Source organism: Eupeodes corollae, chromosome 2 (genome assembly GCF_945859685.1).
Source record: "Eupeodes corollae chromosome 2, idEupCoro1.1, whole genome shotgun sequence".
NCBI classification, from domain to species: domain Eukaryota; kingdom Metazoa; phylum Arthropoda; class Insecta; order Diptera; family Syrphidae; genus Eupeodes; species Eupeodes corollae.
In genome coordinates this window covers 102,006,955-102,022,595 of record NC_079148.1, presented here as the reverse complement: position 1 = coordinate 102,022,595, position 15,641 = coordinate 102,006,955, and positions in this window count along the sequence as shown.

Below are 15,641 nucleotides of genomic sequence, written 5' to 3'. Positions count from 1 at the left end.
GTCAAATCATAGTGAAAAGTTAGTGACAACAAGGCGCAAAGAGCAACAGAACTAGTAGAGACAAGTGATCGACCCGATCGACAGATCAAATAAAATAAAGTTCAAGACTAGATCGCACGAACTTGCTCCTGTATCCAAAGACTCTGTTAACAAATACAAGTTTATGTGTAGATATTTAAAGTTTAGCGATAAAATAAGTTTGTGTTCGAAAATTTAAAATGAAATTTGATCAATCAAATTTTCGAAAGTCGTTAGATCGTTTTTTTGTATTTATTTTGTATAAATATTTATAATTTTTTTTTTCAATTTGGTCTTAAAAGTATTTTAAAAATTCAGTTTTCTAGTGCTTCTAAATATATGTTTTATATTTATATTAAAATAGTTAAATATTTTTTTTAAAAAATCCGAAAGAAAAGAAATGACATTAATCATGAAATGTTAATTAAATATTAAAACTGTATAAGAGCTTGTGCAGAAAATAAATGATTGAAATCAGTAATTAGATTTTGGGATAGCAGTTCAAAAAATTAAAGAATTTTTAATAAAAATCTATTGTTCGTTTATGAAAAAGAAAATAGTACAGAAAGATGCAGAAAGGGCTCTCAAGAAAATTGAGTGGGTGGTTTTTTTAGTATAGCAGTTTAAAAAAACGGTGACAATTTTGGATAGCTCTTAATATCTTACGAACCAATAACGCTAAAGACTTGAATTAAATTTTGTATAATATATTGTAACGTGATACCAACCTAGTATATTTTTGAAAAATTAAATTCACAGTTTTTTTTTATAAAAAATAAAAACCTAAACAAACAAATTAATAAAAGTCGGTAAAAATTAATTTTCGACACATATATCTTTTTAAAACTTTGAGATATTGGCTTTAAACTTTTTTATCTTTAAAAAAATATTATTGTCAACATTAAGTAAAATTTTGAGAAAAATCTAATACTAAACTAATCTAAAACTGGTAAAAATTTGTTTTCGACTAAAAATTTATCAAACAAAACTAGATTTTCAAACTAAACATTTCTTTATATTTTTAAGAATAATTCCACTAACAACAGTTTTTCCAACACGAAAACCTACGAACTTTTTAGTAAGACAAATCGAGAGAGGGGATGGGAAGTTATTAGTGTGGGTCGCATTCCAGCCTACGATAGGCGCGGTGGCCCTCCACTGTCGATTTTGGTTTAGATGAACATAACACAGGCCAAACTTCAACTCTCGTAGTACCCGTATCTGGTTAGATCAGTATTTATATTTCGACAGACATATAAATGCCTTCGCTCTGACGAAACGGCTGTTTTACAGCAGTGAAGGTAATTTGCTATATGGGCCTCATACGGCCGGTGATCGTTTACGGTTGTCTGGTGTGGTTCAACGTTGCCCCTTCCCAGATGGAGAAGTTTCGGGTGTTCGAGCTGCAGTGTTAACGACGCTGTACCGGCTCATATCGAACAGCCGAATCTTCTTATGTGCATTACTATTCCAACTCCTGGCTATAAAATATTGTATGCATCGGAGAAAGGTGAACCAAGGTCATGCATGTTAGTAAAAAATGACTTAAACATATGACTTAAAAAATGACTTAACATACATACTCCCCAATTACAGCGACAAGGATACCACCACGGCTGTCCTAACAACGGATAAAGCCACCTACTACCTCATATCCTCCTACCTTGGCCACGACAGCCCAATTCCAGGAAACACCTTGAGGAAGGCAATTGCGGACGCGCAATCGAAAAAAGTTGGTCTCCTAATTTGTTCAGACGCTAACGCCCATCACACGGTATGGGGTAGCTCTGATATAAATGAGAGAGGTGAGTACTTATTTGATTATTTACTAAGCACTAACCTACAAATAAGTAATATTGGTAATGAACCCACTTTTGTAACCAAGAATAGGAAAGAGGTACTTGATATTACACTTACCCGTGACCCGATCCACAATATGATTTCAAACTGGCATGTCTCAAAAGAGAATTCCTTCTCTGACCACAAATACATTCAGTTTGAGCTCAAAGATGTAGCAAATACATCTCCGGGATTTCGAAATCACTGGAATACTAACTGGGAGCGTTATAGGGAAGTACTAGCACAACTGCTTAATCACAACCTTCTTAAAAGCTCCTCCAGTAAAGAAGCCTCAAGACTCAGGAAAATTCTCTCAAAAAGTCCAACAATACCCAGTGCTTTAAAGACAGAAGCAGGCACGTGGACTATCACAGATGAAGAATCTCTTAATCTGTTATTAGACACCCACTTTCCAGGTAGCTCTAACATAATCAATGACTTAACATCAGAGTCTTTAGCCATAGACAGCTTTGATCCATATAAATCTCCAGGACCAGACGGAATCATTCCGGCCGAACTACAAAAATGCTCAGACATGATTATTCCACCATTGGAAATCATTCTGACAAGCTGTGTAAGGTTGAGATATATTCCCAACGCCTGGAGAATGGCAAAAGTAGTCTTCATTCCCAAAGCAGGGAAACCCTCATACATTAACCCTAAAGATCTACGACCAATCAGCCTATCATCCTTCCTTCTTAAAACCTTGGAAAGATTGATTGAAATTTATATCAGACATAATTTAAAACCATGTCTCATTTATACAGCTCAACATGCTTACTCTAAGGGAAAATCAGTAGATTCAGCACTTTACTCGCTGGTACGTACTATTGAACATTCCCTCCAATACAAAGAATATAACCTGGTAGCGTTCCTAGATATTGAAGGAGCTTTCAACAACGTCGTTACCAGGCGATCACAACAGCAATGGATAAGCTGAAATTAGAGAAGTCACTCATAGATCTTATAAGTCTCATGTTCAAAAGCAGGACAATAATTTCTAACATGAGAAGTTTTACTACCACCAGATCGGTGAATCGAGGCACTCCCCAAGGTGGAGTCCTTTTGCCTCTTTTATGGAACATGGTAGTAAACGACCTACTTACAGCATTGGAAGCAGAGGGTTTTAAGGTGATTGCCTATGCTGACGACGTTGCGATATCCGTATCTGGGAAGCACCCCCAAGCTCTAGAAACAACAAATGCTAGATGGTCACAAAGTACCACCTGCCTAGCAACCTAGCAACCAAGCAAATATGGCCAAGTATAGACTTAAAACGGTCAAAAAGCTTGATATCATTGGGCAGACAAAGTATAAGCTCTACAATTGGAGTAATAACGGGACACTACCTCATAGGAAGACATGCTCTGAGGCTAGGGGTCTACACAAATGACTTCTGTAGAAGCTGCATGGACGAGGAGGAAGAGGAAACAGTCCAACACCTTCTATGTACATGTCCAGCACTCTCCATTAGAAGGAATTATTTTCTCGGTAATCCCTTCTCCGATAACACCAGTGAACTGGCAACGATTGACACAAAACGTCTCTCTAACTTTATTAAAAGTACAAAATGGTTTGTTTAAATTCATTACTCCCATGAGTAACCTCATTAGTGGTATCACAATGGACCCTTGAGGTCTACGTGTGTCAATGACATCTGGACAGCCACTCCAACCTAACCTAACCTAACCTATTACTATTCCAAAGAGGTCCTATACAATGGGGCTCGAATCAACAGAATTGACAATTTCTTGATAAAACTCGTTCGAGGTCACATTGCCAGATCTATGTTTTCGACCAACAATTTAATTTTCGGGGCGTTCTATCCGACCGACGAGTATTTAGAGAGTGTACGCTTGATCGGCTTCATTCCACCAGAGGCATTCCTCTTTTTAGATAGATGTGGTCTGATACAGGATAGATTGGCAGTTCCGCTAATCTTCCTCGTCAGACGACGAACCGTGGATAGGCGACTCCTGTATAATCAGGACGTTATGGCACAAGGAGGAGCAGAGCTCCTTCGGTTCAGTAGGGTTGTTTCCGAACGGGACCGAACTTCAATCGGCACTTAATAGTGGGTAGTCCGAATGGGGTTTTAAGCCTTGGCCGGCTTACATACTTGTTTTATAGTTTTAGGGTTTAGTTTTAAGTAGAATAGGCATGGTGGCACAAAAAAAATAAAAAAAAAAATACAAAACAAAAAAATAGAACAAAATTTAATTAAAAAAAAGACAACAAAATATGAAAAACAAAAATATTAGATAGTTAGATTTGGTGCTGTGGTTTTTCTAGTTTTAAGTTTAAGTTAGCTTTAAGTTTTATATTAAGGATCTTTTTTTAAGTAGTTTTTAAGTAAAAATAAAAAAGGATATCGATATTAGTTTTTGTTTGTCAAATTTTCTAATAAATACAAAAATAAATAAAATGAATTACAGTAAAATAGTTCTTAGGGCCGAAAGGCATTAGAATTAAGTATTATTGTTTAACTTAAAGTGTCCGTATGGGACCATTAAGTTAATTGTAAGTTATGGTCATTTAGGCTAGTTTTATGAATTTTTGTCTAGCTTTAAAATAGGTTTAAGATTGAATCAATAAAAATTAATTTTTAAAAAATAAAAAAGTGCGTTGGACTGTCATGCCAGAGGTCTTGGGTTCGATCCCTGCCTATGCCATCCAAAGTTTTTTTTCAAGGGTACTGCCTCTTGCGAGGATTTGACAAATTCTCCAAGAGTAATTCTTGTTTATAAAGAGATTTTTCAAATGAGTCGTTCGGATTCGGCTTAAAACTGTAGGTCCTCTCCATCCCTGACAACAGTACTCGCACTTAGGAATGGTGGAGAGTGGTAAGTCATTAGGCCTTAGTTCTCAACGGAATGTTGCGCTACCCAATTTGTTTATTTTACCGCTGAAACTCAGCATTATCTACGCGGAAGAGTCAATGAAAATTGGAACACTCGGATCCGTGCCACCGTAAGAAGCCGAGGAGGGCATTTGAATGATTTCATATTCCACACTTAATGGCAAACTTGCCCTTTTAAGTAACAAAATAATTTTGTTAATACCTCACACATAGCTTGTTTTATTCCATTTCAACATCAGCCTGCCTTTGTTGAAAAACCTTTATAAAGAAGAAATCGTACACTCGGGCGTATACTTACATATTTGTTTTAATGATTTTTTTACGATTTTTGCTCTGCATATGCATGTTCATTTTTCAAGACGCTTCTTTGTTCATTTCATAAAATATGTTTACTTCAAAATTCAAAGCTAAAAGAAAAATTGTAATCGAATTTGTTAACTTATTTTCTCTTTTTATTCCTAAAAAATTATCTTGTCGCCATCATCTGCTTCCCTAGTTTGCAGCATCAAGAGCCCAAAGTTGTCTAGCTTCAAGGAAAGAAAAATCACCAAACTGGATACCTATGTTTCAGCTTCAGTAATATGTATAGTGTGGCTTAAGAAAAGGGAAATATCTATATGTATGCAGGTATACGAAATACTATTGATTGAATTGCAGCAGCAACAGTAATAGGATCATTTTCACTTTCATTGGGTTTCCGAGTCGTATAGTCCAAAGCTTACAGAGCCCAAAGAAGAAATAACCAGAATACCGGCTGCTGTAGTGCGTGTAGCGATCGGGCTTCCGGATTGTTTTGCAGCATGGCGATCGATGTGACCAAGCGAAACCGGTAACTTGAACTGACACCTTGCCAATACAGAGAGTAAATCGTCGTTATATATATGTACATTGTACGTAGTTACTTTTTTGTCTATATTTTGAACTGAGTTTGTTGTTTTTTTTTTTACTGTCATTGCATTTTGCTGTTTTATATTTCACGCATTCACTTCGGATAAAATATCTTTCTATGTGCCTATATCAGAAATTATGTAAGGATGAACACATGATTATTATTATAGAGCAACAAATTTTGGTTTCAAAAAGAAATAGTTATTTATTTTTAATATAAAATTTAAACTTGAACTTTTTAAGTTTTAAACGTCAAGAGTTAGACATTTTTAATCAAAACGGAAACATTAAAAAGTAAACCTCCTTCTATTAGGATATGATGACATACTAATTACATTTTAATATTTCAAAATTATTTCCTTAATTAACAATTCACTACTACCATAAATATTGCATAGCTTTTTGTCATATAATTTCATTATATTAACATTTTTATTGCAATTTTCATGTTAGTAATTTAACTTTGATTTGTTATAACTAATTTATTTTGAATGAAATGTTTATAAATTGTGTATATTATTACTACTTTTGAATTCTTAAACAACAAATCAAAACTTTTGAATTATCATTCAAGTTCAAAAAGCTATTTAAAATAGTCAATAATATACTTGGGTTTTATTTTTAGAATAAGCATAAACAAAATAATTTCAGTTTGCTGTATGCTTATGCTAAGCCTACTCGATGAAAATAGTGAATGTAAAATAATTCTCTTCTCAATGCAATTGGATAAATTTATTCACCTTGATTATCTTAATTGATCAACCCGGAACAATTTAAAGTTGAATCGAAGCAAGAACTAGAATATGACTTTTACTATGTGACTCCTTCGGTTAAAAAATGAAATCAAAAAAAGAAGTCAAAAGAACAGTAAACAATATTAAACATAACCTTGACCATTCATGCCCTTTCCCAACCTTTAATATTTAGGATATGTTTAAATAAAAGAGATTTCAAAGTAATATAAATAGCACCAATAAAATACATATTAACAAAAAAGAGTCAAGTTATGGTCTATGCAGAAAACCTGAGTAAAAAGCCATCGAACCCGCCAAATTCATATAATATTGAAACCTCGTAAATTTACAACTTTACAAACATATTTTAGATCTCATTATAATTCACGGTAGTTCTTATACTGGATCCTTTTTTGGCATTAATGTTTTTTTGCATGATTAAATATAAACGGAATTAATGTCTGTATTTCAAAAAATACCAAAAGTTTTGTTGTTATGATTGAAAAATCGATGTTTTTATTATAAATTATGTTTACACTTTTTGAAACATGGAGGTAATGGGTACACGCTCTTTTATTTGATATTATTTTGAATTTTTCACTATTTTTCTGATTTGAGTACTTTCAATTGAATATTAACTAAGCAATTGTAAATGTAAATTAGGGGGAGAATTTGTGGACAAGATTTAGGGGGGTGTCCTAGAGAGAGAAAAAAATTATGTTTATTTCTAAAATGAAAACAAAAAATTATTTCAAACTCTTCGGATTTTGAATAAAAATGGACTTGTTGCAATAATTTTCAATGGAACGAGTATGATAACTTTGTTGCTAAATACAAATAACGGTTTTTGAAAGAGGGGCTCAATAAAACCATTTTTTACTTGACTTGAATTCAAAACAAAGTAATTAAAAGCAACTGCATCAAGGTTAGGTTAGGTTATAGTGGCTGCCCAAGATGGAAACGGACACACTTAGGCTAGTTTAATGGCCAATTGTGATACCACATGAATTTTGAGGCTTTCTCCTAAGCTCAATGGAACCAGTTTGAGTCCCTTACGAAACATGAGAGGTTGATTATACTGATATGATTTAAATCGTTTAGATCCTTAAAGAAGAATTCTCCTAGGTGATTCTTTCGTTTTCGAGCCAGAGCTCTTCCTCTTACTCGTCCATACATCTTCTGCAAAAGTCATTTGAAAATACGCCTAGTTTCGTGCCGTGCTTTCCTATTAGATAGTGTCCGGTTATGACACCTACTATCGAGCTTATATGCGATCTGCTTAGAGAGAGCAAGCACCTTGAAAGTTTTAAATCCAGTAAAATGTCTCAATGGTCCGGCACCCAGCAAAGGTGAGTATTAAACTGTTGCGTCATCTCCATTAGAGAAGCTTTGGGGCTAATAGCAGAGTTTGCTAAATATGTCAAGAATTGTTAGGTAGAGTAAGGCGTCCAGTGCCACAGATGGGGTCGGGCGAAGCGATCCGCTTATACATAGGCAAGCTGAACGTTGGACTTTAATTTATACCGGTTTATAGCTTACTCTAAAGCAGTCCACCATACTGTATAGCCAATGCGTGACTCAGGGTTGTAAGCCCCATTTATTACCGATAGCTTTTTTGCAAGAAAAGACCCAGGTGTTTAGCCTTGTCCGAGAATTTGAATTGGATTCCTTTAATATAGGGAGGGTTGACAAATGGAATGTTGTATCTCCTCGAAAATAAGACCAGATCGGTTTTGTGTGGGTTAGCACCCAGTCCACAACGATCAGCCCAAAGTATTAGTCTGTCCAAGGCATTTTGTAAGAGTTCTTTAAGGATATTAAGATGCTTTCCTGAAACTGCTGAAACGCATATGCTATCACTCTGAAGCCCTCCGCGTACAGACCAGTTAGGATTTCATTCACTACCAGGTTCTAGAGGAGAGGGGATAGAACATAACCTTGCGGTGTCCCTCTACTAACGATAGTCTGCCAGAAGAATTGTCCAGTCTTGAGTTAATTATTCTGCTAGTAAGCATTAAATGCATTAACTCCCGAAGCGTACTCTCTACACTTTCGATGTCAAAGAAAGCAACCATAGTGAACTCTTTATGATGGAGGGAATATTCTACGGTGCGTACTAAAGTATGTAACGCTGTTTCCACCGATTTACCTTAACAGTAGGCATGTTGAGACGAAGACAGAAGTCTTGTATCAATACTTGCCTTTAAATGGATATCAATCAATCTTTCCAAGATCTTAAGAAGGAGTGATGATAAACTTATAAGTCGTAGATCTTTAGGTTTAACTTGCGAGCATTTACCTTCTTTGAGTATATAACAACTTTAACTTCTCTTAATGCCGAGGGACCAGGTAAAGACAGCTGGTAAAAATTGCCTCAATGATTGGTGCAATTATGTCAGAAGTTTTTTGTAGCTTGGCTGGTATTATTATATCTGGTCCTGCACATTTAAACACATTTAAATGGTTTGAAACTATTGAGAGCCCAATGTAACTTGCCCCTTATGATCAGATCTTGAGGATAATAATGTTGTATTGGGACTTGAACGTATATAATTGTTGAGAGTTTTGGTAAGAGAACTACCAAGAAAGTGAGTGTCCAATGGTAAGTTCAGTGATTCATTACTTGAATTTTTCCAGGAGCCGTCTGCATTTTCCAAGCAGCTTGGCATCGCTGGATTAGTTGAAAGAATTTTCCGTAACCTAGGGGCTTCAGAAGTTTCTTCTATCGTGCCACAAAAGGATCGCCAAGAAGAACGCTTAGATTTAATTAGCGCCATCTTGTAGATTCTTAGTGATTCTTTGTAAGAGTCCCAGTGAGATTCTAGTCTTGCGGCTTTGGCCCGGTTGAAAAGCTTCCTGCATTCTTTCCTGAGCGAGTCAAGCTCTAAGGCCAACCATTGTGGTTTCCTCTTTCCTGTTATGTGTATAAGAGTAGACAAGCAATTTCTAGCGATCTCTTCATAGCTGAGGTAAGGTCATTTACTTTGTTGTCAAGTTCATTAGCGTTAGAGGAAGGACTAGATAATCCATGTTCTAGTAAACTCTGTAATGAGTTCCTGTATGAAGCCTAGTCAGTTTTCCGATAATTTCGAAAAGTCAATGGACTCGGGTTATCATCCACATTTATATTGAACTGGATATATCTATGATCAGAGAACGAGTGTTCTTTTGATACTTTCCAGTTTAAGATCATATGGTGTATATCCGAAACAAGAGTTATGTCTAAGACTTCTTGAGTTTTAGTTATGAAGGTTGGTTCATTTCCAACATTACTTATACGAAGAGGTTAGTACCAAAAATACAACGAAAAAGAAACTCACCTCTGTCGTTGATATTCATACTACCCCATACAATATGATGAGCGTTAACATCGACTTTCTCCAGGGTTTTTCCAGGGAGAGGGCAAAGGTGGTCATGGCCGAGATACGCCTACACTAGCCAGAAACTTCCTTTGGTTGTTTGACATTTTCGTTGACACTAGCCAAGGACTCTTTATTGAGTACCACAATGGCACTCCTATAAAGACCCTTCACTTCCTCTAACTGCCTCAAAGGCAGTCTTAAAAAGTAATTTTAACAATTTTGGAATATTAGCTTTGAGCGTATGGAAAAAAGAAACTCTTAATAACCACATTAACAGTATTAAAATCACAAAGGTTTCCGTGCGATATAACTAAGGGGAATATGGTACCCCCTCCAACCCACTGCTTGGTCTATATGCTTTGGTAGGATTCTAAGTCAATTTTTACAAACTTGCCCTATCTGCCTAAACGAGGAGAGATAGAACCTACCTTGTAAAGTAAAAAATTCTTGTATTAAGCCCCTCTACCAAAAATCGTTCTTTAATCTTTTATGCCAAAGTTATCCCCTTAAAAAACTTTAAAAACGCTTTACCGATCGAAGAAAAAACATTTAAAACCAAATTAGCTATCATTGAAATTAACTTATTGATTTTACAAGAATTAAGAAATTTTAGTTTTTAGTTTCCAAACGACACCAATCTTTTTTCTTATAGAATATTTTGTTTTAGGTACTATGATAAAAAGGAGTTATGAATTCCCTTTTAAAGAATAAATACATTCCCAGTATGAAGGGAATAAATGAGAAAGTAAATATTGAAGCACAATGGTTTTGAATATTTTAACAACGGGTACAAATTGATCCACATTCGAGCAGTGCGGCTAAAACCAGAATCTCTTAGAAGTACGGAAAAACGATTGTATTTTTTGAGAGGAGTAATGTAACTGTTTATTTGAGAGTATTGTTTGTAAAAATAGTCATAAGATAGTAACAGACATTAAGCTTTTCGGTGGTACTCGAGAGTTGCAAATGTTTTAGTTAGATAAATCTCGCCTATCAGTTTTAGAGCTCTCTGTTAAATTATATCCAATAGACTTAGGTGGGTTATTGAGGCATCTGCCATTATATATAAAAGTGTTGGCCTAATAATAAAATGGAAGCGGTTCAAAAAGCTGTATTCCAAAATACTGTATAGTCAAAATTCTGTATAATACTCAAAATATCAAATTTTCAAAATACTATTTTTCCTAATACTTTGTGTGCATTATACTGTATGACACTTAAATTTGAACAAACTTTTAAACATCAAGGAAATCCACGAACACGTGAAAGTTTGCAAGATCTATTATTATTTTGAGTATTATGTTTTCAAGATTCTGTATTTAAAAATGCTGTAGATAGGCTTAGAGCCCCCGCAGACTGCACACTTTTTATGGGCCGATAGTTTGGTTGGCTTCTTAATCAGTATGGAGAGGAATGCATATGCGCACACTACAGCGATTCAGTATCGGCCGATAAAAAAGTTTGATGGGCTACCCAATTACATTAAAACTAATCTGTCGGCCAACTATGGTTGACTGTTCACTCAATATTGGTGCATACACGCCTGCGCATACCTGACGATTGTTTAGTCGGCCGATAGTTCAGTTCGCTCTGTGATTTGACGTAGTGTGCGTGTGTTTGGAATATGGCGTCGAACAAATCACAATTGTTGTTTCGAGAATAGTCGGCCGGCTGTTGGATAGTCTGCACCCTGTTCTCCAACCAAACTGTTTAGTTGGCTCGGTGTGCGCACTTTCAGCCCAACCCGACTTAACTATCGGCCGATAAAAAGTCTGCAGTCTACGGGGACTTTTAAAAAATAAAAATGGTTTTGATGATGTTATCGTTTATCAAAACGTTTTTTATTTGTCAACCTATTTAGAGCAATTAAAAAGAGGGTGGGATGCGACCCACACTGATAACTTCCCATCCCATATAAAAATTACTGAATATCGAAAACAATATTTTCTGTGAAATAAAATAAGTTTGAAGCCAATATTTTTAATTTTTGAAAAGCTATTTGATTCGAAAGTAATTTTTTACCAAGTTTTTGTTAAAATTATGTGAAACTTTAATATGGCAACATAATCTATTTGAATTATTGCATTGTTTTAATTCCAGTATTCTTTTGCTCAGAACTTCTCAATGTATTCTTAATAACTTAATGTATTCTATTTTCATGATGTTTTACTCTCTCAATAAATCTCTTCTTGAACAGACGTGTGTTGTGCATTAATTATTATATTCGAACAGTTTTAGTATTGTTTTTTTTAGAGTTTTATTTTTTGTAAAAAAAAACTTTCAATTCGATTTTTTCAAAATTTTATCGAATGTTGAAAACAATATTTTTTATAAGATACAATTAGTTTGAAGCCAATATTTCAAATTTTTGAAAAGATATTTGAGTCGAAAATCATTTTTTACCAACTTTTGTTATTTTTTTCGGTTTTTAATTTTGTGTACACTGTCAATTTGATTTTTTTTCAAAATGTTACTGAATGTTGACAACAATATTTTTTGAAAGATAAAAATAAATTAAGGCCAATATCTTTAAGTTTTGAAAAGATATTTGAGTCGAAAATCAATTTTTACCAACTTTTATTAATTTTTTTTTAATTTTTTATTTTCTGTAAAAAAACCGTCAATTCGATTTGTCTCTAAATTTTATCAGATGTCAAAAACATTATTCTTCATTGCACAAAATTATTTTGGAGAGGAAATCATATTTTAGTCTTAAAATTTTGGAGGTGATACATTTTTTTCAGTTTTTTTTCGATTTATATTTTTTCCAAAAAATATACTTGTTTGGTATCCAGTTTATAATATAAAATTTAATTCAAGTCTCTAGCGCTTTTGGTTCCTAAGATATTTAGGGTTAACCAAAATGTTCACCTTTTTTTCAAACTGCTATGGTAAAAAAACCACTCATGCAATTTTCTTGAGAGCCCTTTCTGCATCTTTCTGCCTTATTATCTGTATTACAAAATTTATTTGAAATCGATATCTCTTCTGGTTCTTGAGCTATAGAGGACGAAAAAACGTTGCGAACGTACGTACACACGCACGCACAGACATCTTTCTAAAAATCTCTTATTTCGACTCTAGGGACCTTGAAACGTCGAGAAATGTCAAAATGTTCAATTTGACAAATCGGACCTATTACAATAACTTCCTATGGGAAGTTAAAAATAAAGAATTTTAAATTACAGACTATTGAATTGCAGTATTTGATCATATAGTATTTTTACCATACAGTATTTTTTAGAACAGTATTTTGAGATTTAGTATTTAAAATACAGTATTATGATCCATACAGTATTTTGGCCAAAAACCTAATAGAATTTTTGTTTTGCATAAAAAACATTTTGTGTAAAAGAATGCAATATGTTGAGAAAATAGTCTTCAAAATCAATAAGTTAATTTAACTCACTCAAAAGATTGCATTGATAGATATTACTTTTAGAAAAGGATTATTATAAGTCTTACAATACTATTTTTGAATTTAAAAAAAAAAAACATAATAATTTAAAAATTAACACATTAGTGTAAGTTTTTTTATTAAAAACTATAAATAAATAGTAATAAATTCCAATGAATGTATAAGTTTTTCATTAAAAACTATAAATAAATAGTAATAAATTCCAATGAACGGATTGGTTATTGCAAAATTTCAAGTCCCAGTCTTAAAGTTAAATCACCTTAACTAAACGTCAAATTCAATTATTTAAACAACTATTAGTCAGCCCCGAGCTTTACAAGCGGTAAAAATTTTATCATTTAATAATTTTTGATCATTATGTTTAACTCCTGTCTTAAAAGATAAACTACTAGACAGTGAGTCTTCTTCAAAAAAGGTGGTAAATATGTATTTGACTTAATCATTATGTTTAAGGTTATATTGCCATTGAGTCATTACATAAATTAATATTTATTAAATATACCACGATCGTTGAACTTCCTTAATGAGATATAAAATATGTTCACAATTAGCTTAAATGTTTGAGGTATTTACACGAGTATATTTTGTATGTAATTGCATTTGAATCTCGAAACAACTTGGAGCACTTTAATTGTTCAAATAAAAAAATCATTGTCAAGGTAAATAACAAAACAAATTATTTATTATTAATTGTGTACAATGCCCCAATCACTATTTATTAATTATTTTGAATTACTATTTATGATTAAGTAAGTACGCTTCAGACCGTCTCGTTCAGTTATTTATGAAACTTAATGAAAAAGGTTAAGTATATATTTTTTAAAGCATGTTTATTGTGTTCATTTGTGACCCGTTTGGAGGTTTTGTATAGTTCAGTTTTTCTCGTTTTACAAATCTGATCTTTTATAATATTTATTAAAAGAGAAGTGATTAATGATTTATTCACAGACGCAGGTTTGGCGTAAACGGAAGTTAGTTGACTTCCTTTAATTAAACGCTATTGTCTATCACAATTAGCCAGCGGGGCTTAAGAGATTTTTGTGGTTAAATGTATTTTTGTAGTTTAAGGCGTATCTAATTTCGAACACACATTTCAGCTCACTTCAAACGCCGCTCGAAATTATTGAAAATATTCGTGTTTAACGAAATACTTGCATATGACATCTAAAAACCATGAACAAATATTTGTGGTATCAATAAAAATTGTTGGCGAAATATTTTCAATTTTATTTCATTTGAATTGAGCATAAATTAATAAAACACAAACATTTTTCTTTATTTAATTGTAAACTGTTTCATGCAATTTTTTTATTTTTACAACTTGTTTAAAGTTTATTACAAAATTGGATCAATAATATAATTGAATTGAAAAGTGGTGCAATTAACTATAGCAACTTGCATCATATTATAGTTTGAAATTGAAACAAACATAAGGCATAGGTATGTACATATGTATGTATTGTTGTACATAACCCACAAGCTCTCTGTGCGTTAGCCGTGACAACAACTTTTTTTTATAAAGCATAGATTGATCACATTTTTATTTATTTTTTTAACACTATTTTTCACAATGAAGGTGGGCAATATATTGTTGTTGCTTTTGTTGTTGTATTAGCGAATTGTTATTCTATGAATTGCACCGAAGGTGGCAGTTTATGACATAGATTAACAAATATATGTACAAGTTTCGATATTGGACGTATGGATATAAAATTGCAGTGTTTGATGCCATTGAAACCATTTATAGGCCTTAAAATATACAAAAATGGGATCACTTTTTTTTGGTTTTGATTTTATTAAATCACATTTGTTAAGTTTTTTTTTTTTTAATATACCTTACACTATGGTTATTTTGATAGACAAGCTTGAAGGCCAAATCTAAAGTTGAAACCAAATCAAGACTTGTGCTCTAGATTTGTATAACAATCGAGTAAAATCCATAACAAGTGAAACAAAGTAAAATATACTTCAGAATAATGAAGAAATTGAAAGACAGAAATAATTAAATATCACAATAAATTATTGTTTTTGAAGTTCAAGGGCATGAGAATCAATAAAGGCATTCAATATTTCTGTCTAAAGTGTCCATTTTTGATCTAACCTAGTAATACGAAGCATTGTGTCGATCGTTTTTGGAATTCTGGAAACTCCTACATATGTACCTCGATTGACATCTCGAATGCGGCATTTCACATATGATACGAAGATTAATTAGGAGTTCTTTTTAAACGATCTAAAAAGCTCATTTTTGGCTCTTTATTGGTATTCTTCTTTAAATTTGCTGCCGATTTACATCAGATTGTTGGGAAAGACACTTTGGAAAAGAAGCGGTGTAAAGTTAGCCCATATTAAACTTTAAACATGTGAAAAAAAATCTTCGTGTGTGAAACACACTTGAGCTATGAGCTTAGCTTACTCTCTCAGCTATGCGCGATTGAGATGCTTTGCTACGTATTAAGTCTTACAAAGCACTGAAAGCTGCAATTAAGTCAAAAATGTCGTCCTTCCTTAAATATTTTTCA